The sequence below is a fragment of the Alligator mississippiensis genome, chromosome 4, assembly GCF_030867095.1.
Source record: "Alligator mississippiensis isolate rAllMis1 chromosome 4, rAllMis1, whole genome shotgun sequence".
Lineage (NCBI taxonomy): Eukaryota > Metazoa > Chordata > Crocodylia > Alligatoridae > Alligator > Alligator mississippiensis.
The window spans coordinates 82,288,876-82,316,322 of NC_081827.1; the positions used below are offsets into that span (position 1 = coordinate 82,288,876).

General features: G+C 40.2%; 1 long non-coding RNA gene across 3 annotated transcripts in view; it reads right to left on the reverse strand.

Moving 5' to 3' along the window:
* The window catches only part of LOC109281499 (uncharacterized), a 296,076-nt gene that overhangs the window by 9,834 nt on the left and 258,795 nt on the right, over nucleotides 1-27,447 (reverse strand). For all 3 annotated transcript variants that reach the window (XR_009461633.1, XR_009461634.1, XR_009461632.1), the window contains exon 3: nucleotides 3,394-3,555. This is a non-coding gene — a long non-coding RNA (uncharacterized LOC109281499). The remainder of the gene's footprint in view (nucleotides 1-3,393; nucleotides 3,556-27,447) is intronic.

A 27,447-nucleotide genomic window follows, 5' to 3' on the forward strand; every position in this document is an offset into this window, starting at 1 on the left:
AGTGTCTGGCCCCACCCCTGCCTCCGCCTGGCTGCTATAGCAGCGAAGGGGGAGCAACCATGATGGGGGCAACAGCTCATCATGATTTCCCCAAGTGCAAGCCTCTTTCCAGTGGGGAACCATGCTGCGGGTTGAGGAAAGCTGCCGCAGAGTACAGCTGACTGAGGGAGGCTTGGAGGACTCTGGCCCACTCCAGGCACCAGTGCTGCTGTGCATAGTCTGCCCTGATCATTACAGCTTGAGTCTCCTGGTAACCAATAGCCATTGCAGACAACCATGTAGTAAATGTTAACTCCAGAAAAAAAATCACAAGAATATCCACTCTGATCCTCTTTGCAAACCAAAAGCCACAAAATAGACTCTAGTTCCTTGTAACAATCTTTACTACAAAAGACCCAAGGCCTCAAGAACGCAATAAGAAGTGGTAATCAAAAATGCCTGGTAAGAGAAAAGAATTCCCTTGCAATTACCACCTATGTATAACAGTTCAACAAAACTATGTTGTCTCTGCAGAACTAACAGGAGAAAGATCTATAAAATTTCTAGCATTAAACATAATAGATTTTGTCCGAAGCACCCTTGAGAACAAAATAAGGATTGAGTAAAGGTGATGCATTTTTTATCAGTCAATTTCAGCAGGCTATATAGTCTGTTTACTAAGTAAAGTGCATTTTCTTAACAAATAGCAGAAATATTTCTGACAGTAGGATCATCCTATTTAGATGGTTAGCTGGAAGAGATGCAAAATATTCCTCTTTGATTTTGACAGTGATCTTGATTCTGGTTGGTATTTGCTAGCAGATTCCTAGAGGGTTTTTTATTATACAGTTGGTTGCAAAGATGAGAGAGAGAAAGGATTTTATTGCTGAGATTAAATGGATATGTACAAAGAAAAACACATTGTATTGTACATATATCAGACATATGTCCAGAGGGAAGTGGACAGCTCTTGGAGAAATAAAGCATTCATCAATGTGCAGGGGAGGATTTTTATTGTTATGACATTAACAAAACTTAACAAGTATCAAACACTGAATAGGTAAATAAGATTAATGCTTAGCTTTTGCTAATTAACACCCAATTGCACTGCAGTCTCCAATGTGCCAGAAAAAATAAATCACCACTAAAGTTTGGATCAAACTGAGTTTTTCATCCTGAAATGGCTTTTTGTTGACCATTTAAATAGTAAATACTGAATAATTCAACAATCCACTGGAGCTTTCATCTATATTACATGGGTAACCAAATTAACCTTAGTAAAACACCCACTGTTTTTTGTATATTAGGTTTACACCAGAGATTGAGTTGGCCTCATATATCAGCACTGAGCTACTTCAATGACTGGCACCATAAAAGAGCTTAAGACAGAAGAAAAGCATGGATTTTAAAGTATTAGCCAGAGTCTCCCAGTGACTTAACAAGACTAAATCCAAACATGCTGTGAACATGGAAACATGCTGCGGGGACAATTCCCAAAGGAATCGGTGCCAAATTCTGTTACAAGTTTCATAAATCTGTATGGGTTTCATGCTAAGGGTTCTCAGTGGTACTAACCTGATTCCAAGGTACTGTAACTGATTTCATGAGGTCACCTCAGAGTTACATGCATGTAACCAAAAGCAAAGTATGGCCCTTGGTGCATGTCATCCAACTGTCTGAAGATTATAGCTTAAAACCAGAAGGGAAGTACGACATGAAATAGATTGGAGCCTTTAAAATAAATAAGAGTCACTATTTTTGTGTGATTTCTCATTAATTGCACTGCATTTCTTGCAACATACTCCTATAATTTCTGCTCTCTATATCATGTATTTCTAGTATTCTTTTACTGCTGTTCTTGTCAAGAGGGGCTAAATGCATGTTTAGACTAACCCAATTATCTTAAATATTGTATTTTCTCATACACAACCCTTTCCTCCCATTATAGCTTCCTAAAATTGGGGTGTATGTTTTGAGCAGGGAAGCTGTTTTCTTCACTGGAAAAGAAGCATGCCTAAAAATACCTTGTTATGCCATGCAGCTGCAAAGATGGCTTCTAAGATGGCAGAGTCCTGTATTTACGCTTTCATAACTATAACTATTGGCTGAGCATTGTATCTTCTGTCTCAGCAGCAAGGGAGTTGCTGATAGTACCTGATGAGGCTTCTGAGATGGAAACAGGACAACTTACAGGAAAGAACTAATAGTCTTGCTACTGCCTTTTTAAGGGTCTGGGGCCCAACTTTGTGTGATATAAAATTAAATTGTCCCAGAAATAAAGTGTCTAGGAAGATTACAATTCAGGAGACAGTCTGGGTGAGGCACTTGGCTCCAGGAACTTCCTGTTGTCACAGTTGCTGAACACAGTGTGTGTGTCTACACATGCTGATTTAAGGTGCATTAGCCATTTTTAAGGTGCCTTAAGGGTGTGGGTCTACTGCGGAGCTAAGTAGGCAGCTCAGCAGTAAACCTCTCATGTACACGCACCTACTGTGTAATACTATACTGTCCGCAACTGCTTCATTTCTTCCAATTGGAGAATTTATTGCTTTACTTGTCCTCTACCCACTTTAACCTTTCAATGTTAGATGGGTTATAGGTAGTGCAAAAAAAAAGAATAAATTCCAGTAAATACATCCCACATAATTCTCTCATAACTTTTCAAGCCCTGCTTTGAAATTTTATCCACAAGGTCATCTTTTTTGTTGTGACAATTTGTGTTTTTTCTGAAGTCTTGACGTCTGAAGTCTGGCACGCTGCTAACTTAGGTTAAATTACATCTTTATTCTTTACTTCCAATTATTCTATAAAGGAGATACATGGAATTCAAAGGCTTGTGATGGTAATGTTTTGTTCTTGTGCTTCCATATTTCAGGATGCTGTACACCCTGAATCAACTTTTTAAATAAGAAAAATAATTAAGTAATGTATATTTTAATCTCAGTTTGTTACTATATCCTATAAGCCAGATGCTTTGATGTAGGTTTAAAATGCATCACTTTTTTTTACTAGTTGATATGTGATACACTAAAATATTTATTAAGATTATAAATGGTGAGTTTATTACAAGTCCGGTTAATATCTATTTATAAGAATTCAACCTCACTCCTCAAAAAAGAAAAAAAATGAATCTGGAAAAAAGACTTGCAGTTTTAAAAGATATTAAAAGTAAGGTTAATCACTGGACAGAAGAATAAATCAAACATAAAAATGAACAAGAGAAAGTAGGAGTAAACTAAATAACCTATCTCCATTGGTTTACAGTGTGTCATGTAAAATAAGCATTCATGTCTTCATAGAATCAAAACCAAAAATATTAATGCATTCTTTTTATCATACTATAATTTATCTTACAACTTTTTTACTCTTCTATTAAAAAAAAATGTTTCTGCAAAAAACACCATATTTACTCACCTATCATGCACAATCCTCTCCTTAAAATTAGCCTTCCAATATGGGTATCTTAATATCTTATCTTAATATCTTAAGCAGAAAAGCTGATTTTCTGTCCAGAAGAGCAGTCCAGAGATGCTGCAAGATGTTTGTTGTTTCTTTTTCTTCTCTTTCCTTCAACAGCTGTATGGAGACAGAGTTGGAGTTCAACAGGGACAGATGCAAGAGTGCAGTATTGTACCTTTATTTAATTCCTCTCCAATGTTAAAACCAACTGCACAGCTGCAGCAGTGGCATTTTTATTCAGGCAGCACTGAGGGGATCGTTTGACTTCATGGCTCATTATAATCTATCTGATTCCTGCTAATCAATCTTCACTCCACAGATGTTAAGGACCCTTTCTCCTCTTTAAGGGTCTTGATGTTCTACTAATTAAGCAAGCCTTTCTTTGGTAATTTTGCTGTCTGTTAATTACTTTACCTCTCTTTTCTCCTATTTCACAGTTTTTATCTCTTTTCAGAATTGTAGATACACTCATGCAATGCAGACTTCAGCAACAGCTACAACTTCAGCTTTTGACTGAGCAGCCGAGAGCTGCTGGCAATTCAAGTGTGAAATGGCTAAAACTGTAGGCATTGCCCTAGTAGAAAAGGGAGGGCAAGATTAACTAAAGATTAGGCTCCATCCTTACTCTATGCAGCCATAACTCTGGAAAAATCTTTTTTCCTTCTTTCTGTGTCCAAACAAAGTGTGTGCCTTATTAGAGTGCATGTAGTATGTGAGAAAATTAGGTGACAGAAAAAGTGAAAACATACTAAGAATATTTTATGAGCTAAGAGCTAAACATGAATTCAAGTCCAGTGACTATATTTGATTTGTACAACTTCCACTAAGTCCCAATATCAAAAAGAAAACCCCTGGCATTTACATTCAATCATTTTTTCTTAAGAAATCTGCAGATTACAACTGAGCTAAAATATATTGAATCTAATTTGGAAACAAAATTTTCTGCAGCCAGAATCTATTAACTGACATGGAGGAAAGATGGGTCTTGCATGCCCTACATGCATAAATTGCGTATTAGAATAGCCATCATACTATGATATTAGGAACCAGATTGTAGAGTTTTTTTTATGGCCCTTAGTAAGTAAACCACCTATTCGGACAAAATATTACTATTCTTTCTTTAACAAATGACAATCATTTTAGATCTACCAATCAAATCTACTGACCAATTGTGTTGGTCTTTCATCAGTCCCAAGGGACGCCCCTGCCCATTACAGGACAGGAAGGCCTGAGTGAGGAAGATTCCTTACCCTCCATCAATGCTGACCTTGTGAAGGAACACCTTGAGAGGCTGCATACCTGCAAGTCAACAGGCCCTGGCAGTTTACACACCAGGGTACTCAAGGAGCTGGCTAGCATCACAGCCCAGCCCCTGGCACAGATCTTTGAGAATTCCTTGTGCTCTGGTGAAGTGCTTGAAGATTGGAAGAAGGCCAATGTGGTGCCTATCTTCAAGAAGGGGAGGAAAGGGTATCCAGCAAACTACAGGCCCATCATCCTGACCTCTATCTCGGGGAAGATCCTAGAAAAGATTATCGAAGAGACCATCCTCATCAGACTGGCCAATGGCAAAATCCTGAGGGATAGCCAGAATGTGTTTGTCATGGATAGGTCTTGCTTGACCAATCTTATTTCCTTTTATGACCAGGTGACCTATCACCTGGACAAGGGGGAAGAGATTGATGTTATATATCTTGACCTTAAAAAAGCCTTTGATCTGGTATCCCATGATCACCTCTTGGCAAAACTGACCAACTGCGGCCTCACCTTCTCTACAATCCACTGCCTGGGGAACTGGCTACTTGGTCAGACCTAGAGAGTGGTGGTTGATGGAAGTCAATTGTTGTGGTGCCCTGTGACCAGTGGGGCCCCTCAAGGCTCTGTCCTTGGGCCTATATTGTTCAACATCTTCATTAATGATGCGGACATTGGCATCAGAAGTGGACTGGTGAAGTTTTCCGATGACACCAAACTTTGGAGTAAAGCGTCCACAGCTGAGGACAGGAGGGCAATCCAGGCTGACCTCAGCAGACTCATGAAATGAGCAGATGAGAACTTGATGGCATTTAACACCAAAAAAATGCAAGGTTCTTCACCTTGGGAGGAAAAACCCACAGCATGCTTATAGTCTCGGCAGTGCTGCACTGGCTAGCACTTTGGACAAAAGGGACTTGGGGGTCATGACTGACCACAAGAAGAACATGAGCCTTCAATGTGATGCTGCAGCTAGTAAAGCAAGGAAAACACTGGCTTGTATCTATAGATGTTTCTCAAGCAAATCCCAGGACGTCATTCTCCCATTGTACTCGGCTTTGGTGAGGCCGCAGCTGGAGTACAGCATCCAGTTTTGGGCTCCACAATTCAAAAAGGATGCGGAGGAGCTTGAGAAAGTGCAGAGGAGAGCCATGCACATGATCAGAGGTCAGGAAAAATGACCTCATGAAGAGAGGCTGAGAGCCATGGGACTCTTCAGCCCAGAGAAGCACAGTCTAAGGGGTGATCTGATGGCCACCTATAAGTTTATCAGGGGTGCTCATCAGGATCTAGGGGAACATCTGCTCACCAGGGTGCCCCAAGGGATGACAAGATGGAATGGTCACAAACTCCTCTGTGACTGTTTCAGGCTGGACATAAGGAAGAACTTCTTTATTGTCTGAGCCCCCAAAGTTTGGAATAAACTGCCACCGGAGGTGGTTCAAGCACCTACTTTGAAAGTCTTCAAGAGACATTTGGATGCTTATCTTGCTGGGATCCTATGACTCCTGCTGACTTCCTGCCCTTTGGGTGGGGGGCTGGATTCAATGATCTCCCAAGGTCCCTTCCAGCCCTAATGTCTATGAAATCTATGAAATTTAACTGGATGCCTGCTTAACAGCAGATAACTTTACGGTTATCTCCTGAGTGGAGTCAAAACAGAGTATGAACCACAAACACATCATATTTTGAGAGTTAATCCAGCTCGGGGTTAAATTAGCAATGGCAAAACCCTTGATTACAGGTGAAAACATTTGCACATTTCCGTTGAAAGTCCTGTCACCAAATACACTGGTATCCACATGTTAGAATGATATCGTGACCACTCACAAGGTGGTCAGACAGTCTTCAAGTGATCATCGTTGACATTTATTTGTGATGAAAGACTAACCAGTGGAAGAAAAGATGAGATAGTTCATATTACAACTGCCTGTGAGGCAGGTTGTATTACAACCCAAGAAACTCATGAAGACAATCTCTTAAACTTCATGTAACAGAAGATTCCTGCCTGGAACTAGGTTTGTTACAGAGACAAAGAAGTGCCCAAAGGAATAAGCTAAACAATGCTGAAAAGTATGCAAAGACATTTTGTGCTTGCTCCAAGTCAGCCTTGGCACCCACTGATATAATTAGTACATTGTGAATTCACACACTTATGTTGCCTCTTCTTGTTTTTAAAAAACCTGTCATCTTTCAATAAGGTAAAAACCAACAGCCTGATTTCCTATTGTCTCTGAAGTGTATAGGTCCCGATTCCTAAAAGAAGAGATGCATTTGTTTGTTTAAGCAGCTACAATTCCAACTGGATAAATTCAGGCCATATACTTGCTAGTAATAAATGAAATTATTTCTGTAGTGTGTATTCATTTTACTAACCTCCTTAACTCAGTCATTGAATGAATGGCTACTCCAATTACCATCTCCGTTCTCCGTCTTTCAAAAAGCATTCAAGCTGTTTTCTGTCTGACCTATGTTTCTCTAGTTTTAACCTACTTTTTCTGATATAAGATTTATATTACAGTAGTGCCTACAATATCAGGTCCTGTTTTGCAAGGCACTGTACAAACACATAGTATGTGCCAGGTCCTGCCACTTCCTCCCATTTAACATCGCCAATGTCTCTTTCTCCTCAACAGCATCCCTTCTTCCCAGAATTTGGCCAAGAATTTTTGTTCCAAGTTACAGTGGCATTGGTGTGGGTAAGAAAAGGGGAAAGGTAGCTCTTAAATGCAGCCCCTAGTTTCTTCCTTTTCCTGTATATATTTGGTTGGATTCTATTCACTTTTACACCAGTTAAAGTCATTACCTTAAATGCGACTTTTTTTCATCATTTGCATTGCTGAAACAGAAACCTCAGGCCCATTTGTTAAAAGGCTTTCAGATATGTAAAGATGTGAAGCATAAGACAGATAAAGATTAGACTGAGATTTTTATAAACTATTCTTTGATATGCTATTTATTATTTATGAATTCTCCATCCCAAGTTGGGGTGTGATATTATATTGCCATAAACCCATATATATATTATATTTTTAGCTTAGCTATTTCCTCAATGAAAATAGATTATGTATTGTTTTTGCAGTCTAATTGCAAATTGTCAACGTGAGCTGTTAAAACACAGACTTTCCCATGCTTATACATTTGACTACCATGGTGATGTGGTACCAAAGCATTCCATTTTCAGTGTGCAGTACTGAATAAAAAAGGTGCATGTTAGACTGCAGAAAACATGCCATTCGATGCGTGAACTTGTTGAGGTAACAGATGTCTGACAAAGAAAGAAGCTTATTAGTTGTGACCCCAGCTGGCTGTTACAGGATTCCTTATTAGCTAAGGGATCATACATCAACCACGAAAGAAAAAGATAAGTACTGCTTCTCATCCATGATAACAATATTCTGAGTAATCAAAGCAGCCTGAGGAAGAGATGACATCAAGTTTGAAATGCTACAAAACATACAAGAAGCGACTGAACAGCAAAACCATGTTAGGGAAGTCAAGGCAGTATGTCTAAAGCCAAAGTAAAAATGAAAGGTATCTGTATTACTCTGAACTCATACAATGATCCACAGAGAACAGGACCTGGGTCCTATATTTAGGGAAAGGGATTAAAAAAAACCAAAACCCAGTCAAGCAGATGAACACCAAAAATATGGCCAAATTCTCCCATGCAACTTCAGATGTTCTTTAGTACTAATATAAACTCCTCAGGCTGGTGTAAACTGGCATAACTCTAATGAATTAAATAGAGGTACAGCGGGGGGGGGGTTCTTTTTGTTTGTTTGTTTGTTTTTTTTACAAGTGGATGGTCTTACTCTATCATTGGACTCTTTTAAGAAATACTATTACATAATATTATAGTTTTCCATGTGAGGAATGAGGACAGTCTTTTCTTCATTTATTTTTAAATGCACTGGACATTTATAAAATCAAAGAAAAGTAAACCATCAGTTTCTGTGTCATCTGTGTAGAAATAAAAAATGAGTTTGAGGGGAGCATTTGGTCCTCAAGCTTGATGCAACATTAAATGGCATGACTTTCAACCTAATACAGACCAGATCTTTGCATTCATGTTGGCATTACAACACCTAGAAATTACATACATGGCCCCAGAAGCATTAACCAAATTGACACACTTAGGCAAGAAGGATCAATGAAGAAATTAAAGTGTCTCCCCAGGATGACCTAGTTCACTTAAACACTCAGAAGGGAAGTGCCTACCATAAGCCAACAGGAAATGCTAGGTATAGAACTCTCACTCCTCCTCAGAGCTTGGGTGTCCCCATCATGATCAGGATCCAGAGCACCCATTGAACCTGTTTGGATAAAACTTAGCTGAACTAGGATGCATGAATCATACTACCCAAATCACTGAATTCAGTAAAAAGTGCAGCATAAATTACTGGCTCTTGAACATGAAGGTGGGAATGAACTCACATTTTGCGTAATAGCACAGGGATCAGACCAGGAAGTAGAAGACCAGGGATCCATGCCTTCCTCAGTCTGAGGTAGGGCTGCTACTTGTCTGGAGCAGGGTTGACCTGGATTACTTTTTTTGATTTACATGAAAATTATGCTTAAGTCTCTTTAAGGCATCTATGAGAATGATTTAAATCCTACAACAGTCAGCTGGGGTCACAACTCATAGTCCTAAGAGTCAAATTCAAATCATTCCCCCCACTGAATGATGGTAAGTAGCACTTATGGCCAGGTACAGACATGATACTTTTACAGGTATAAATGATTAGAAACTGGTCTATACCTGTAACAGAACAGAAGTTTGGCACACACAAGATGGTTTAAAAATGGCAGAACACAGTCTAACATTTGTCTCCCACGCCAAAGAGTGAATGTGTGTTGTGTTTGCTACCCATGTAAACTAAGTCACATACAGAAAACTGTGTAACTTAGATAATTTCTGCCTTTGGCTTCTTGAGTGTCTGTACCCAGCCTATATAGCTAACTTGAGATACTAGTGCCATGCAAATTTTAGATTCTTTTCCGTACTGTGCTACTCACTTTCTCTTTCTGATAATGCTATGGCCAAAGCAGCTTCCACCCCTCCTAAAGCTGACCAAAGAAATGTCTACACAAGATACTAAATGTACAGTAGCTTAATAAAACTGTACAGCAGCGTGTCATAGCACCAACAGTGCTAATACACTACTGTGCACTATTATTAGCCTACTGCACAGTAGTGTCATTAAAAAGGCATTTGCCAGCTCTACTGCACAGTAACTCCAGTTACTGCACATTTATTTAGTACTTGAATACACAAGTACTAAATAAATGTGCAGTAATCACTTTGCAGTAGTGTCTTGTGTAGATGCCCCCCAAGAGAGGAAGATATGTAGAGTCAGAAAGAAAGCCAACTATAACAAGCATGAGGCTGTGTGATCGTTGCTATTGTAGAAGGGAAGGGCTGCTGGATTCTACTTCCACTGAGGCAGTATCTATCCTATTCCACAGCTGTCTGTCCATTTTATCCAATAACTATTGAATGCAAAACACAGAAACCCTGTTGCAGGCAGGGGCCAGAACCCAAGGTCCCTTCCCTTCCAGGACACTACCTATCTCATTGAGCCACACACCCTTTTACATGCTCATCTTCTGCTCCCAGCAGTGCCTAGCTCTTGACTTGGTGGCAATTTGCTAGTTATCAGGAGAAAAAAGTGCAAACTCCCTGCAGGTCAGGGAGGCCAAAACCTGAGTTTTCCATTTCCTACAAGTGACGTAACTATTATACCAGGGGTGTCAAAATCACCCTGGGTTCCTGGTCAGATCCAGACCATGGGGGCTCCATCCAGGCCCAGTGACCATATCAGTGAGTCTGGTGGTGGTAGTGGGAGTCTGGAGTCATGCAGTGGTGGTATTGGTTGGGCGGCAGAAAGGCAAGTGAGGTCCATATCTTCACAGCCCTTGTGTGCCCGCTATTGCTGGTGGCTATATCCATCTGGGCCCAGGGACCTGAATTCTGTGACAGGCCATGCTCCACTAGCCCTATTCCCCAACTACTAGTGAGCCAGGTGCAATAGTTCAACAGGCTAGATCCAGCCTGTGGGCCATATGTTTGACACTCCTACATTAGGCTATTTAGCTAAATGATCCAGGGCTGTCCTCGTCCTCCATGTTCTGTGAATTACCCAAGTAATTATGTAGGAGTGTTCAAGTGATGTTATAGCTGTGATGTTCCATGAAATACATAGAAAGCAAGGATTTTTGTGGGTGATATCTTTTATTGAGCCTACTGCATGGTTGGGATAGATTTAGACAAGCTTTCGAATTCCACAAAAATCTTTTGCCTCCCAGGTAGTTACATGCATACCTTGGGGAATAAGATCTAATACCTGCATAAGTGACCTGCAAAGCCAGTTATATGGCTAAAATTATTTTATACCTGCCTAAAGTACTCAAACCTGCCTCTGGGTAGAGTTGCATTTGGACCTAAATGTCTAGAAGGGGTTTGTGAATGACCACATACTCAGAGAGCACATTTTATATTCTCCCTGTTTCTATAAGGTGGTGCTCCCCAAATTTCTGAAAGCTAAAATCTGGCCATCCCTAAGAAAAACTGACGGTGTCTTTACTTCAACTTTCATGTGTTGACAAAGGCCAAATGATAATGAAACATTATACTTAGTAGATTGTGTAAATCTTTATTATTTGGTCTTTCTTCTCTTTTCTTATCTGTTTTGATGAACTAAAATAGTTCATGACATTGGCATTTAAAATATTGTCATTGGCACCTGACTAAGTAACCATCAAAATGAATGGGAAAACCTAGAAAAACATGGAGTGCTTAAGGGCACCCTGCTGAGCATGTTAAATTTACCCGGTAAACATGGTTTGATTCTGAAGAACAATTGAGAGCTTTTCCTAGCCTTTTGCACCCTTGTGGGGATGAATTCAATTCTCAAAATTTCCTATGGAAGGAAAAATCAGCGCAAATTATTTTAAAATAACTGAAATGTTTCATTAAAAAAAAAAATCTGAAATGAAATTGAGTCTAGAGCCCAAGTATTGAAACCCATGGTTCTGCCGTAGTTCACAGGGTGTCTAACCTCCTGAATCCCATCGCATCTAGTCACTGTCCCAGGGCCACAGAGCTTGGGAACCAGGGATTCCATGTCCCCAGATATGCAGGAGCTACTGCACCTCCATACATGTATCTATAAACTCTGCCTGTCAGGAGAACTTAGCACAGCATCAGAGGTGCTCTAATAAGTTAGCTAAACCACTTCCAGTTTGAAAGACAATGTTATATTTTTTCACACGTCACCTCAGTTGCTGGAAATTGGAGGCATGTCTGAAATAAAGAAATATAGATGAGCCCTCTATGCTCACTAAGCTTCCTCCATCCAGTATGCACATGGATACATTTCACTTGGTTAAAGGGACACTTTCAAGCTGCTGCAGACCTTGCTACCTTGTTCAACAGCAGCATACCGCCTGTCTGGCAGCACTTGAGAGTGTCTTTTTAACTAAGTGAAAAAGGGGGAAAGGGAAAGTAACCCTGCATGCACTGGACAGTGGGCAGTGCAGTGATCACACAGGCTGTCTAGTTGCTGGCTGTGATTTGGAGCCCTGGGGTAACTAAGCAGCACTACTGTCCCTTTCCCCCAGTAGCATATCTGGTCTAGTGTAGGGAGCAGGGCACTAGCCGTGGATACTGATCTATAGGTGTGCCAGACTGGCAGCCCCAGGGAGGCTGTACCACAAGACTGCTGCAGTGCGTGTGTGAGGAGACAGCGCCCCAGCCACAGCAGCCAGTGTCAGAGTGCACGGAGCCAGTGTCTCAGCTGCACCAGCCTGATCCTGAACAGCAACCAATGCAGAGAACCTAGACCTGAGCAGATCAGATTCTGTCCCCCACTCCTTTCTCTTTGTAAGTTTTAAGTATTTTAGAATTTACTTGCCAGCATTTTGAAGGAAAAAAAAAATCTTTTCTTCCTTCATTCCACCTCTCAGAAATGAGGTGTCTCTCTGATTCAGGGGCATGTGGTTTGTAAATAAATACGGTATGCATGTAAAGGATGTGGCATGTCTCGGTACAGTGCTCCCTAATCCCCAACAAGGTTTTTATAGACAGACATGCTCACTGAGCCCTGGCTATATCTGGGTCTTTGAGTTTACAGCCAATCTGCTGTGAGCAAGGCTTTACCGGTGTGTATTTCCATATTGGAAAGCCAGGAAGCTCCAAGAGCCATAGTTTATCTCCCAGCTCTGGAATCTTTGATAGATGCTAGGTTTCCAGGCTTCCAGCTCCACAACGGGGAGCATTTATGCTGTGATTTGAGCCAAGTTCTTAGGCCATTTGGGATTCCTGATGCAGAGTCAGAAGCTGAGTCTTGACAACACCTCTGACTCCAATGGTTCCTACACTTCATAACAGGGAGATCTGGATCTTCAACATTGAGGCAGCGCATATGGTGGAACTGTCCTAGAGCTAAGGTTACCAACTCTGACTGAAGCTATTCCAGGAGATTTTTTTTTTCCCCCAACATGACATAATATCATTAATTGTACTATTCAACTTGTTCACAACATCAATCTCCCAGATTGCTTTCAATAGTCACCAGGAGATTGATGCTGATTCCAGGAGACTCCCAGCCAATCCAGGAGGATTTACAACCCTACCTAGAGCTACAGACCTCAAATCTCCATATATACAAGCTGGTAGGAAATCAGGTAATTTCTGACACAAATCCGCTTGCCTCTTGCTGAACGTTTGCCCAGATGACTGTATTTACATATACATTTTGACTTCAATGAATCTATATGTTCTAACAGCCTATTTAAGTGCAATTCTTGACCAATTTTTTTCAAAAGCACTACCATCAGTAGCCATATAGTCAGTAAGAAATCAGTTAGAGACTTTGCAGAGGTGCTTCAGGACATTTTCAAAGAAAAGAAGTGCAACTGACTACACCATTGTGCTTCCAACCCCTCATGGATATACTGAATAGATATATTTTCCCCTCTGAGAGATTAAATTCACAGCAATAATTGCAGCATTTTAATTGAAGTTGTACATATGCAAAAAAAATATTCTCCTGTCCTGTCTATTTTAATTTTAAACTCTTTTATGGGAAGAGAGATGCCAATTCCCCAGAAGCTCTTAAGACTACAGACAATATTTTGCAATAAAAGTAGAAAATGTTTCTTTTTCTACTTGCTTGAGTCAGGCGCTCGCATAGTATTGTCTAAGGGGAAATAAAAAATAAAATTAAACCTGAAAGCTCCCTCCCTTCCCTCTTTAGGCAGGTACTGACTGATGAATAGCTTAAAATTTCACCACATGAGTATTTAGTGCGCTAATAAATGCCTTTTCCTCACATGGGGAGAGGACACATCCCTTAATGCAGCATTCATCTATTGAGTCATTTAATGCTCAGGAGCTAAAACATTGAGTCACTGTATTCTTTGCCAGCCAGATGGGCAGGTGAGGCTATTTAATGCTTATAAATGTAGAGGGGGTGTGGGAATGTCTCAGTGAGCCTGAGAAAAACCTGAAAGGTGGCAAACAATTGCTTCAACTGTGTTATGTTGCTTATGTTGAGTTAATATTTCTGATATGGTTGTTTAAAGCTGAATCTAAGGGTTATTAGTTCAGGGTCCACCTGCACTTATTGAAGATTGGATGGGGACCTAGACTACTTCCATTTACTTGTATCAGTCAGATCTAAACAAAAGACAACCCCTATGCAATTTTGCTGTACTGGACAGGATTTCTACCAAGAAACACTATTGGCACGCTGATGTACCAGATAAAAAACTTGACTTCCCTTGTAGTAGTTCTCTTGTTACCTCCTTGAGAAGATAAAGACTATTGGATTCCCTTTTGTTATCACTCAAAAAGAAAGGTTTTAGTTTTAAGAGGGAATTACATTTCATACAGTTGTATACAAACAAATACTCACCACCTGCCATATTTTGGAACATGGGGACAGAGGACTGGAAGAGACTACATGGATCACTGAATCCAATACTGTGCAACCACAGGGAACTATGTCATAGATATTAAGACCAAAAGGATCCTAAAAACTCTGCTTCATTCTCCTGAAATACATACAATAATCTACAAAAAGTCCCCGGATCCAAAACCAAACTTAACATCAGGACTAAGCCTGACAATAAGTTTTCAGAGTAAGCGAAAGGTTAAAAAATGTAATGAGTTATGGGAAGGGAGCAGGAAAGACTAAGATTGCTGTCAATTCCTTAGATCCCTACAATCATAGGGAATTTACTAGGTAAAATATGCTGGATGACACCGAGAAGTAAACCATGCCTCGAGTCACCAAAGGAAAGGATAACAAAAATCAAGGTGCCTTAGGGATAGATTTCATCTTGATCCTTACATTTATGGATTTAGAGAGAGGGAAATCTTCCTGACCCCAATAGAAGCCCTGGAGCTTGTTGTAGGAATCCTTAGAATAAAATCATAAAACTGTTTTCTGCCTTAGACCAACCTATTATTGCCTACTATAGCACCTTTCCTTACTTTTCCTGTCTAGTTTTCCAAGCAATAGCAAAATAACAAAATAGCTGAAATTAGGCTAGTATTTCCTTTTGGGTGGAGGGTTCAGTTTCTGACTATCATTTCAGCAATTGTCACTGAAAGTACACAAATATGAGAAAAAATAATTTAATTAAATAAACTATTCAATAAAAACTGGAAAAGTTTTAGGTAACACCTGTATCACAAGTTCTCACATGGGCTAGGGACAGAAGTTGCACATAAACCGGTTTAAGTGATCAGAAATTGGTTTACACCTGCAACAGAACAGAAGATCAGTACACATAAACCTGTTTCAAAATGACTGAAACTGGTTTAAGATAAACCTGGCTGAATGTAGCATCAGATTGAACTGATTTGGGTCAAACTGGTTTATGAACCTTCTGTTCCAGACCCCTTCCTGGTTCAAGTTAAATCACAGTCCCCCAGCATCCCAGCATGCTTTGAAGCCCTGGATGGGCTGTGTTGTCTGCTCCAGAGAGCAGGGCTGGCCCTGCCTAGGGTTACCATACATCTGGGTTTTCCCGGACATGTCCTCTTTTTTGGCCCCCTGTGCTGCGTCTGGGTGGGTTTTTAAAATAAGAGCAAATGTCCGGGTTTTTTGCTGTTTCCTCTGCTCTCCCAGGCTGGCTGCCTGGGACTGGGAGCAGTGGGCAATGTGATTGGCTGTTGGGGGTCATGTGTTCCCCACATGGGTTCTGCGAGTCGGGAGTGTAGGGTACCAGCAGGGTTGGGGGGCAGGGGCTCCAAGTCAGGAGTGAGGGGCACTGACAGGGCTGGGGGGCAGGGGGCTGGGGGTTGGGTGTGGTGGGGGGGGTTGGCAGTGGTGTGGGAGGAGAAGCTTAGGAATGAGGGAGAGAGGCAGGACATGGGCATATCACTGCCCTCCCACAATCATATGACCCTCTCCTCTCTCCTGCTCCCCCCAGGTGTCCTCTTTTTTGCTGCTGGAAGTATGATAACCCTAGCCCTGCCCCTCTGCTCCCCCGCTGGAGCAGTGAGGGCTGGCTGACAAGGGGTGGGAGGGGGCAAGCCATGAGGACTGCCCCCCAGGCAAACCCTGGCTGTGGTCTGGGGCCAGGGAGGGGGGTTAAACACCCCTTCCCCCACTCAAAGTTACTGCTGGCTGCAGCTGTAAATTACAAATCCCAGAGGCACCTAGAAGCAGGAAGAAGTGATGAGCAACATTGCAGACTCCTGCTGCTATAATTCTGGACTACAAATTCCAGAGACCTCAGAGCCAGCAGAAAGAGAAAGTGAACACAGAGCCACGGAGCCATGCTGTAGCACCTCCGGCTTCTGGCTTGAGCCACTGCAGACAGGTGGCAGCATTTCCTGAATCAAAGAAAAATGTTTGTTCACTTCTGTTTCAATTTAATCTGTGCAGTTCAGAGTATCCTGCAAAGACTGAATCGATTCAGCCTCGGGCTTTTTGACTATATGTACCTAGCCATGAAGCGTTAGTGCCCATTCCTTGGATCTGTACTGAGCATTGAGCCATCTAAATAGACATCTCATTACTCTGCCTGGGACCACATTTCCAATAAAAATCATAGGCGCAGACAGAAGTGACAATTTTTGCCTGATCTGGCCACAGAAAGTAGTCTATAGTCATGACCAAACACAAGTGCATGGCTGCAGGCCGCTTCAGAAATGGCTGATCAGGTGAAAATCTGAACCCTTATGGCATGAGGAGTCAGATGAAGATGTTCAAAACAGAACAATTTCTGTAACTTCTGTCTCTGCTGCCTCCCAGCCTCGAGCCATTTTCAGAATGGGAGTGGGGAAGAAGAGAGGAGGGAGTTCAGTCTGGAGGTTTTTCAGCCCCTACTGGAGGTGGAGGTGGGCTCCAGTTCACCCACCCCACTCTTCAGCACAGGCTGGGGAACCCCTAAAACAAATTCTCTCTCCTTCCTTTCCCCCCTCCCATTCTGAAACAGGGACAGGCTGAGAGAGATGAGTGGCCATTGCTAGGAGAAACTGGCTGCAGGTTTGTAGCCAGCAGCTAGATTCCCCTCCCCCTGGAACAAAGAGTGAACTTCTGTTTGGTTTGGGGATCACTGTAACTTGGAATGCTTCCTGTAAAGCATGCTAAGTTACAGTGGGGAGCTGCACTTCTGTCTACCCCCCATATGATCAGAGACTGCTGAGGTACAGGATGACACTAGAAGCCCAATTTGATATGGATTTCCCAAATCAAAGTCCATGTATTGCTTTTATTTATATATAAATGTTATTGCTTTTATTTATATATGGAGATAATGGAGAACCAAGTCCCATTTCCTTTGGCCCTAAATCCTACCATTTTGACATTCTGGAATTGCTTGTAAAACTAGACAAGACAAGTATTTCTCCTGTGGTGGGTTTGTCTAATGGTGTTAGTTGGCTGTTGTGTGATTTCAGCAGCTTAGCTTCTAATTCTCTTGATCATTTGCACACTGTGTGGAGCCACTGTGGGTCTTCCACAGCATCTCAAGGCAAGCACTCTGCTTCCATGTACATACTGAGATCTACAGTTTTCACATACCCATCAGAAGGGGGCTTCAAGTGTTGCTTTGCAAATAGTGATGAGAAAGAGCACTGAATCAATGTGTAGCAGGAGTAGTTTTTAGATTGGAGTCAGGCCAGATTTCTCCCCTAGCTGCAAAGACCCAGATGCAATGATGCCTGTATAATACAGATAACTTAAAGATGGTGGTTATGCATATATGCAAAGCTGTGAGTGGTATATTTCCTACTGTGTCTAAAGAGTATGTATACTATTATATACATTGTGTTAGAACATGTTTCTTAAGGGTTGGATTGCAAAACAAACTTCCCAGTTAGTCAGAAATAACTTCTATTTCTATTAGCTTGTGCCAGAAAACATAAAACATGGTGCCGGAAATAATATTAACAATATTATACTTAAAGCTTATGGCAAAAAAATCTTTTCAAGGCATGAGTGATATGAATCATTTCATCAACTGTAGTGACTTGACTTTGTAACATGTCCAGCAGCTATTTCAATGTCCACAAAGTGAAATCTATTCAATCTGCTTATCTGCCTACTTTTGGGACAGCTGAAACCATAAGTAAACTGTTAAAATTATTTTTAACATACATATGCCTGGTTTAACAAGAACAGTCTCCTCTGTTTTATCCAAAGCTTTTATTGAAAGGTATTGTTGTGCAATGAATTGTCTGTAAATTGCCTTCTGTTTTTCAGGAATGTCCTAGTTTCAAAATGTGTAAAATGATTTGCCTTATTTAGCAGAGTGCATCAAATGGAAAAACAAGTATTTATGCATATTTTTTCCTAAAACTTTCAAATTTTCGCATAAATGTTCATTTGTATGAAGATTTAGAGTCAAAATGTGATGGCTCATTTTTGTCATTCATCTATTGAAAAAGCTTCAGATGTAGAAGCCTGAAACATTACAGTGCAATACATAAAACAGTTTATTCATTGTGGATAATTAAGATCACATGGTCAAAGTTAATTGTTTGGAAATAAACTATAGGGTGAAAATTGGTAATCCAAACTAATGCTTAATGATTAATAGTACTTTTCTGTAAATCAGAGCTCATTTTTACACAGATAAATTGAGAATTTTCCTGTGAATATTATATTAACCAACCATTTATCTTTAAAAGAGTAGGAAAAAGCACAGTGGTAAAAAAACAAAATACATCTGTCAGATATAAATAACACAATAAAAGAATGGATTCTAACATATGTGATGTGATTAAGATGCTCTGTAATTTTATTCTATACTTTTGATCCTTTTGCAATGAGCATGCTAAAATGCACTACTCACCTCTCCACAAGCAGATTTTCACATTTTTTTCCCACTATACGTATGTATTTCTTATTATCATTACAAGTTTCAGGGTTTGTTTGTTTTTTTTTCAGAAAGTGGAGAAAGTTACTAGGTGGAAGCTATTTTAGATTTGATTCTGAATAACATGGAAGAACCTTCTAAAAGTGGAAGCTAATTTGGATAAAAGTGAGTACAAAATAGTAAGGGTTTACTACTCTAAGAGAAGAAAGGAATAAGAGCAGTACAATAGGGATAATCTACTTTAAAAAAGTACCCTTCAGGCTCAGAAATGAAAAAGTGGGATCTCTTGGTAAAATAATCTAAGGCTTGGCAACCTACAGGCCACAGGCTGGATTTAGCCTGTGGAACCACCCTATATTAGACCCTGTTCTATTTTCTTCCATTGAATAATGGGGATGATAAAATTATAAAAAAGATAAAATTATTTATAAAATTTCAGAGGACACACTGAGGAGAACAGGGTGATAAATCAAAAAAGATCTTGATAAATTGAAGAAATGCTCTATATTTACAAGCTGAAACACAATAAAAACACAGTACCGCACAATAGTATTGCACAATATAAAAATAGGGAATGACTGGTTAGACAGCAGTACTGCAGAAAAATTATCTGGGGATTGTAGTGAACTGCAGACTGACTATGAATCACTGTGATACTGCTATGTTGCAAAATAATCAAATCACATTCTAGGACCTATTCACATATTATCATAAGGAAGATATGAAAGACATACTAGAGAAACCTCATTTGGGGTGCTATGTTCAGTTACGGTAACTAGATTTTAAGTAATGTGTGCACAAATTAGAAAGGCAGAAAGCAGAGTAGGATGGCACCTTAGGGACTAACTGGTTCAGAGAGGCATAACCTTTCTAGATAACAGCCTACTTCTAACAGCTAACTACCTCTCTACAAATTGGAGACTCCTGGTGTGAACAAGAGGTTTGGAAAACATCATCTATGAGGGAATATTGTAGGAAAAAATAAAAATGAAGGGGGCACAGGCTAACAGGCTTCTAATACGACAATTCATAGATTCATAGATGCTAGGGTTGGAAGGGACCTCAACAGATCGAGTCCAGCCCCCTGCCTAGGCAGGAAAGAGTGCTGGGGTCAGATGACCCCAGCCAGATGCCTATCCAGCCTTCTCTTAAAGAACCGTGAGGTAGGGGACAGCACCACCTCCCTTAGAAGCACATTCCAAATTTTGGCTACCCTTACCATGAAGAAGTTTTTCTTGATACCTAGCCTAAATCTGCTCTCTGTCAGTTTGTGACCATTGTTCCTTGTTATCCCAAGAGGCGCCCTAGTGAACAGAGCATTTCCAATCCCTTGCTGCATCCCCCTAATGAATTTGTAGGCGGCCACAAGATCACCTCTCAGCCTTCTCTTGCAGAGGCTGAAGAGGAAAAAGCCACCAATCACAAAGGGACTTAAACCCTCAATCTTCTGATTCAAAGTCAGATGCCATTAGGCCATGCGGTCATTCATAAAAGATTGTTGTTTTAAAGAGGACAATTGGTTCCAATGTCCACTGATGCCATGGGCAGATGTTCATTTCTAGTGTTATGAATTTCTGTGAAATTATTAGCAATGGAAAAATAGATCAGGTGCTAGACACATGTAGCTGGAGAGCTACATGGGGCAGGCCCTCCTGGGGAAGGGGACAGGCTGCCAATAGGTAGTTGGCAGCAGCTGAACCCTATAGGGCTGAGATGGAGGAAGAAGGTAACTGTTCTCTTAGTCCCTTCCATTCCTTGCCCCCTGCACCAACCTGGGTCCCCTCTGGGTGACCTGAAAGGGTGCACATTCTCTTGAGGCTGGAGCCTCCAGCCCTGGACACACAGGCCTCCTGCCTTGTGCACTCTTCTGAGGTCATTCAGAGGGGTGCATGTAGCAGAGGCATTCTTCCAGGATGGTTCCACTGCAGGAAAAGGGCCCCCACCACCCATTCCACGAATCAGCTTATTGCCCACTTTCTGGGACTGGAACCCTCTTGGGGCTCTGGGCTCTACCCAGATCATATCTACCTCCTGCCCCATGCACTCCTCTGAGGTGACCCAGAGGGGTTCAAGGGACAGGGGCACTGGCTACCATGCCAGAGTCCCAGGAAAGTTCCAGGTGGGGGGAAATGCCCCCTGCTTTGAGCACCCCTCTGTGTCATACAAGATGGATACATGGAGCAGCAGGTAGAGGCAGTGCAGCTGGACCTGCTCCACACAATGGGGCAGGTCCATCTGCAGGAAATGTCCCCAACCAATGCACAACTTGGCTTTCCAGTTTGGGCAGGGACAGAAGGTAGATGTGCAGGGCTTGAACCTTCCCAGGATAATTCCAGCTGGGGGGGGTGGGGGTGCTCCCAGCTGAGCACCCAGGTATGGTCAGTGACTGGGAGAACAGGGTCCCAGAGGGTTCCTTAGAGTTCACCCCTGGCTGAGCCATCAAGGAGCAGTGCTCTCCTTCTCGCTTTCCCTTAGAGGGAATGGGACTGAGTGAGCAGAGGACTATGGGATATTGGGCCTCTTCAACACTTGAGAGAAGCATATATCTATTCAAGATAGTGTGGGAAGGGAGACATCTTCCTGGCTGGAAGAGGAAGAACTTTCTTGTGGAAGAGCCAGTTCTCTTCTGCAAGAAACCCTTGTCTTTCTGTTGGGAGAAAGGCTTTTCTCTCAGCACAAATGTAACACCTCTTTGTGGCATGATTTTATGGCAAGAAGAAATTGGAAGAATTTGTAGCAAAGATTTAGATTGGAAAAAACCTCTCTGCCACTATAACTATAGTTAAACACTGGAATTGGTTACCTAAGAACTTTTTAATAAAAATCACTGAAAGTTTTTATGCACAAATTAAACAAATATCTATCAGCGATTGCATACCTGGCCTTGCTTCAAGACTGAAGGGTAAAGTAGATAATCCCTTTAGAGCTCCTCCAGCCTTACATTACTATGATTCTTTTCTGTAGCTCCATATTTTTAATTAAAAGCATCACTGGAAGTACATGAATTATATCTGATACTGTATACAACACAATCACTACTTGTCTGCAAAGAAAGACTCATAAAGCCAGCTTTATCCTATTTCTAAAATTTGTTATCAGTATTACTAGTTGATTATTCAATAAAGAAGAAAGAAGTCATAAAAGATCTATTTTACTTTTTAAAAATTGTGGATTGTGTGTAAATTGGAGATTTTGCTTCTTTGAATCAAATGGTATAATTGTCACATACTGCATTTCATCATTTCTATTGGAAAAATATGAACAGAGCTACAGAGATTTAGTGTACTTTTAAAGACTTACACTAAAAGGCTTCTACAGTTACTCTAAAATGTATGCTTCTTCCTCAGGTCTGAAGAAGGGCTCTTGAACCTAAAAGTTTGTCTAACATCCCTCCCAATTATAGAGTTGGTGCAACAAAAAAAACCAACCCCCCCGCCCCCCCCAAACCTTTGCTTTTTGCATATTTCCTCAACTATCCTGCTACAACAGGAACAATTCCCTGACCCTTTAAAAAACTATAAATGTTAATGAGTAATAAAAATAATATGAGTGCCCTAACCATCAATTACAGGCTCCATCCCTTTTGGTGAATTGGTGCTGGAAAAAGATAGAAATGTATTAGGCCAGAGAGAAGGAAAATATAGAAGATGAAATGTAACTGCTTTCCAGACTGAAGGAGGTAAATATAATTCTTTTTCCCTTTGGTCTAAATGTAAAGATTACACTGTAATAGTGGTTTTCATCCTATTTGAACTCAAGACACCCCTCATTGGACTCGAGGAACTGCTCCATAACTTTTGTGAATTGAGTGGCACACAAATTAAAAAAACAAAAACTAATGCTTATATAACAGTACTTACCTCTTTATTAAAAATGAAGAAACAACTATCTAAATTGAGCTTGGACTTTCTATTTTTCCTGGTTAAGTTGACTTCCTATAATGTACAAATTGGATGCACAGCAGAACTACTATGAAGCTGTAATTAAGAAGATTCATTAAGCTGTTATTTATCATTCCCTGTCAGAAATAGTTAAAGACTGCTGTTTTATCATATACTGCTCTCTACAGTTCATAACTGTGATTGAACTTGTATAAGATCAGAACAGGATATAAATCATTGTGATTCTCCTGGGGTCACATAATATAGAAACAGAGAATTCTTTTCTGCCTGATTTTGTGAAACTGTTATTAAAAACAAAAAAATGTGTGTAAGGTAGTGTAAGAGTGATGTAGCTTTGATGGTCCAGAAATCACAGGAGATGCAAGGATTTCTTAGGATGATATCTTTTATTGGACCAACTGTGTAACCAGGATAGAATTAGAGAATTTTTTAATGTAAGACATTCTTTGTCAGGTATGATCAGAATAAGCAAGCCAATTTGGAGACTGGAAAAGATAATCAGAGAATTTTCATATGAATTAAAGTCCTGTAATACCACCACCTCAGAAGGAGAATAAAGGGCCTGGAGATATTTTGGCTTTGTTTCAAAGTAAATTTGGTGCCAACATTAAATACCAGATGAAACATGAAAAATCTATTCATTTAGACAGCTACAACATGAGTAACAACTATGTGCTTGCTTTCCCACCCTCATTAGCACATGCTAAAGTATTTTTTTTTTGTCTAAGAGGCCTATTTAATACCTGCCAAGGCAGCTTTTGAAAAAGTAGAGTAAGCGCAGCCACACCACAATGATATACTCTTTGGTCTCTTTCATTTATAATGTTTGTTATAAAACGACTTCTATTGGGAATGTCTTTAGCAACTTGTTTTTCCTATTGTGCCTATCTACAGTATATTGAAGCACTGAAAAGTGAGGGTAGATCTTTTTTGTGAACTATTTAGTCTGGATTTTTATACCAAATACCCACAGATAGTATGCAAATAAATAGTAATATATAGTATATACATATACTGTAGTATATAAATAATAGTAATATTTATTTATACATATACCTATTTATTTTGCACTGAACTGAGACTGAAATATACTGCAAATGAATTACAAGAGTAACATAAAAGCTCCATATTTCTCAAAAACGTTAAATTGTTCCAGCTTTATTTAGGTTGAAATGATTACATAGACAGTTTTTTAGTAAAAATATAACGAGATAGTTCACTTCTTGAATGCAGAAGGATAATTCCACGTGATCACATATCTCAACTTATTTACACCACACATTATTTCGTCATAAAGATATACTGCATTTGCTAAAGCCTACACACTATGTGCTCATGGTATCATCCTGAGAATGCTACAGCATCACTAGTATCATTTTTTCAGATTCTTTTTTAAAAGTTACATGCATATTGAAATTCTTTTAAGAAATAAAGATTGCTAAATTTAAAATGACCCTCTTAAGAAATCACCCATGCTGTTTTCAAGTATTTTGTGCCCTATTCAGATTAAGAACTACTGGGAGTTTTCGCTGAGTAACAGCCACTAGCCACAAGTCAATAATCACATTAAACCAAAAATGATTAGTTAGAGATAAAAACCAAATCAAAACAAGCTAAATGTTGTTTATAATAAAAGTTATTGCAATATTTTGTACAGCTCAATGAAGTCTACCCCGAGTTACACAGAAGAAAACAAACTGATCTCAACAAAGCAAATATCTTCTCTGACTCTCCTCTCTTATTCAGTCTATTTCAGGTTTCCTTTGCTCAAAGGTCTCCCCACAATCTCAGGGTACAAAAAAATTGTTCACTGTACCTGGTTGAGGTGTAGGTGCACTTTAAGCTACATACATATAAACTGGGAGTGGGTATATGCAGGAGTTTGACACTGTTGGGGGCAGCATGTGCAGCTATTCACTGCTCCTGGGAAGCAGGGAATCCAGTGCAAGTGACTCAGGGTGGGGGAAAGTATCTAGTGGGTCCATGGGGGGGATTTGATTGGTCTGGGGGGACTGGTATGTCATAGTGAGGGAGGAATGCCCATGAGGTGGGTAAAGGGAGCAGGGAAGCTAAATATAGTCCAGTCAGGGTTGTGTGGGGAGGGAATAAGGCAGCCCCAGGTCTGGAGCAAGCTGCCAGGCTTTCCCAGCCCCAGAGCTTTGCTCCAACCAAGAACAGGCGAGATCAGGTTAACCCTTTCCTAGATTGGGTTAACCTGATCTTGAACTAAGTTAGAACATTTCTTCAGGTGATCTAACTTAGATCAGGTCCATCGTTTTGTGAACAATTTAAGTCCCCTGAATGCCTGTACAATTGGGCATTTAAACTGATCTAACCATGGTTAGGTTAAGCTAAGCATAATGGTTATACATACCCTCATCCAATCCACATACCAAGTACCTTGTATTAGAGTACATTTTGATAAAAAACTGTTACATAAACATTGCAAAAATATAAAATGGAGGCATAAGAACAGAAAAACTGAAAGCACCCAGACTGCAGTAACAGTTTCAGAACATCCCTGCTCCTCCTGTATAATGTGGATGTTATGCCAATATATCTCCAGTTTCCTGAGGCGACTTCGCTCCAGTGGTGCAGTTCATGACAGAAGAATGAAGGGCCTATTGTAATAAGGAATGATACCCAAATTTATACTTTTTTCTTCTTCTTGATTAAATAAATTTTATAGTAAAAGAAAGCTCACTGATGACATCTATGGCCATGGGGATATCTGGCATAGCTGTACAAGTCAGGACTCAAATAATTGGAAAATTACAGGAGAAAGAAATATGACAATTAGTATCCCTTGCCCAAGTGCAGTTATATTAGACATGGAATCTTAATTTCTGAGGTAATAGAGAGTAGGGAATGAGAAAATTATGAGTTGGCTCATGAGAAAAGCCCTTGAATTTAATGGGGCTTCACACATGCAATGGAGCTGAACCATCATAGAACAGTAGTGGGCCCAGGAATTGGGCAAGGAGGGTGCAGCTCTCCAATTCAGTTATATTGCATATATACAGTAATCTCCAAGCTCACTGCCTGGTCAGTGCAGGCTCCTACCAGAGACCTGCATGAACTGTGAGCTCACCAGCTGGTCAGGGTGGTGTCTGGCTATAGCTTTCACTTTCACAAGTCTGGAGCCCAGGGGGTGGATGATGCTGCCGTTTGGCCTTCCCTTCTCTCTTCCTCCCCACTAAATTTAGGCAAAAGGAAGGGGCAGCAGTACTCACCAGGCTCCAGCCAGTCCCCATATGAAGAGCTCATGTGTGGCACAGCCAAGGGGGAGGAGGGGTAGTACAATTATTTAATAACACATTTTGAAAACTCTGTTTTCAGCAACAAGGTAATTAATAATGATCAGAACTTAGTAGAACACTTGAAATAATACTATGTACTCAGTTTGTGTTAGTAGGTAGGTAAAGTGTATGTGATAATATGAAAGCTTGCTTAATAACTATTCTCCAACCATTTGGGTTGGTCTAATAAAAGATACCAAATTCACCCAAGGAACCTTGTCTGTGATAATATGTTACACAGACAAGAAAATATTTTAGTTCATCATTGAAAAATCACCAGATTTCAGGTAGTATGTTGCATGCCCCAGTCATGAATATTTCCTTTTAAATAATTATTTCGTTTGCAAAACTTTCAGGGCAGGGACTGTCTCTTACTATCTGTGTTTACAGCAGCTTAGCATAAAGCTCTGTTTTTGCTAGGGGCCTCTGAGTGTTACCAATAAGTGTATATAAGTATATGACTATAAGTGTATATAAGTACTAACTAAGCATTCCCAAAGACCCATAATACATAAGAGACTGAGCACCAAGGAAATCCCAAATTTATAGTTGGGCCTACTTAATTTTATGTACTTTCTTTATTTGTCCAATAATACACACAGTTATCAGATTTCAGATACTACATCAAAAACCTTCATTAAAGATGGTCAGAGAATAATTTTCCTTTCACCAAGTGAATATATATCTATATCTAGACATAGCTATAGATATATAGATCTAGATATAGATCTATCTATATCTTCACTTGGTGGAGGGAAAATTATTCTCTGAGCAGCTCTAATGAAGGCTATATATAGAATCTGTGGTCTAACTCTATCTATCTATCTATCTATCTATCTATCTATCTATCTATCTATCTATCTATCTATCTATGATAGATAGATAGATAGATATACCTATATACACATACATATATACACATACATATATATATACACACACACATACATACACATACACACACACATATATATATACACACACAGACATGCGCACACACACACACACATATATATATATACACACACAGACATGCGCACACACACACACACACACATATATATCTACATACACACACACAGACATGCACGCACACACACACACACACACACACTTTTGGGCTAGTATCTGAAATCTGAAAAATGTGGGTGTTCTTGGACAAATAAAGAAAGTACATAAAATTGAGTATGCCCAACTATAAAATTTGGGATTTC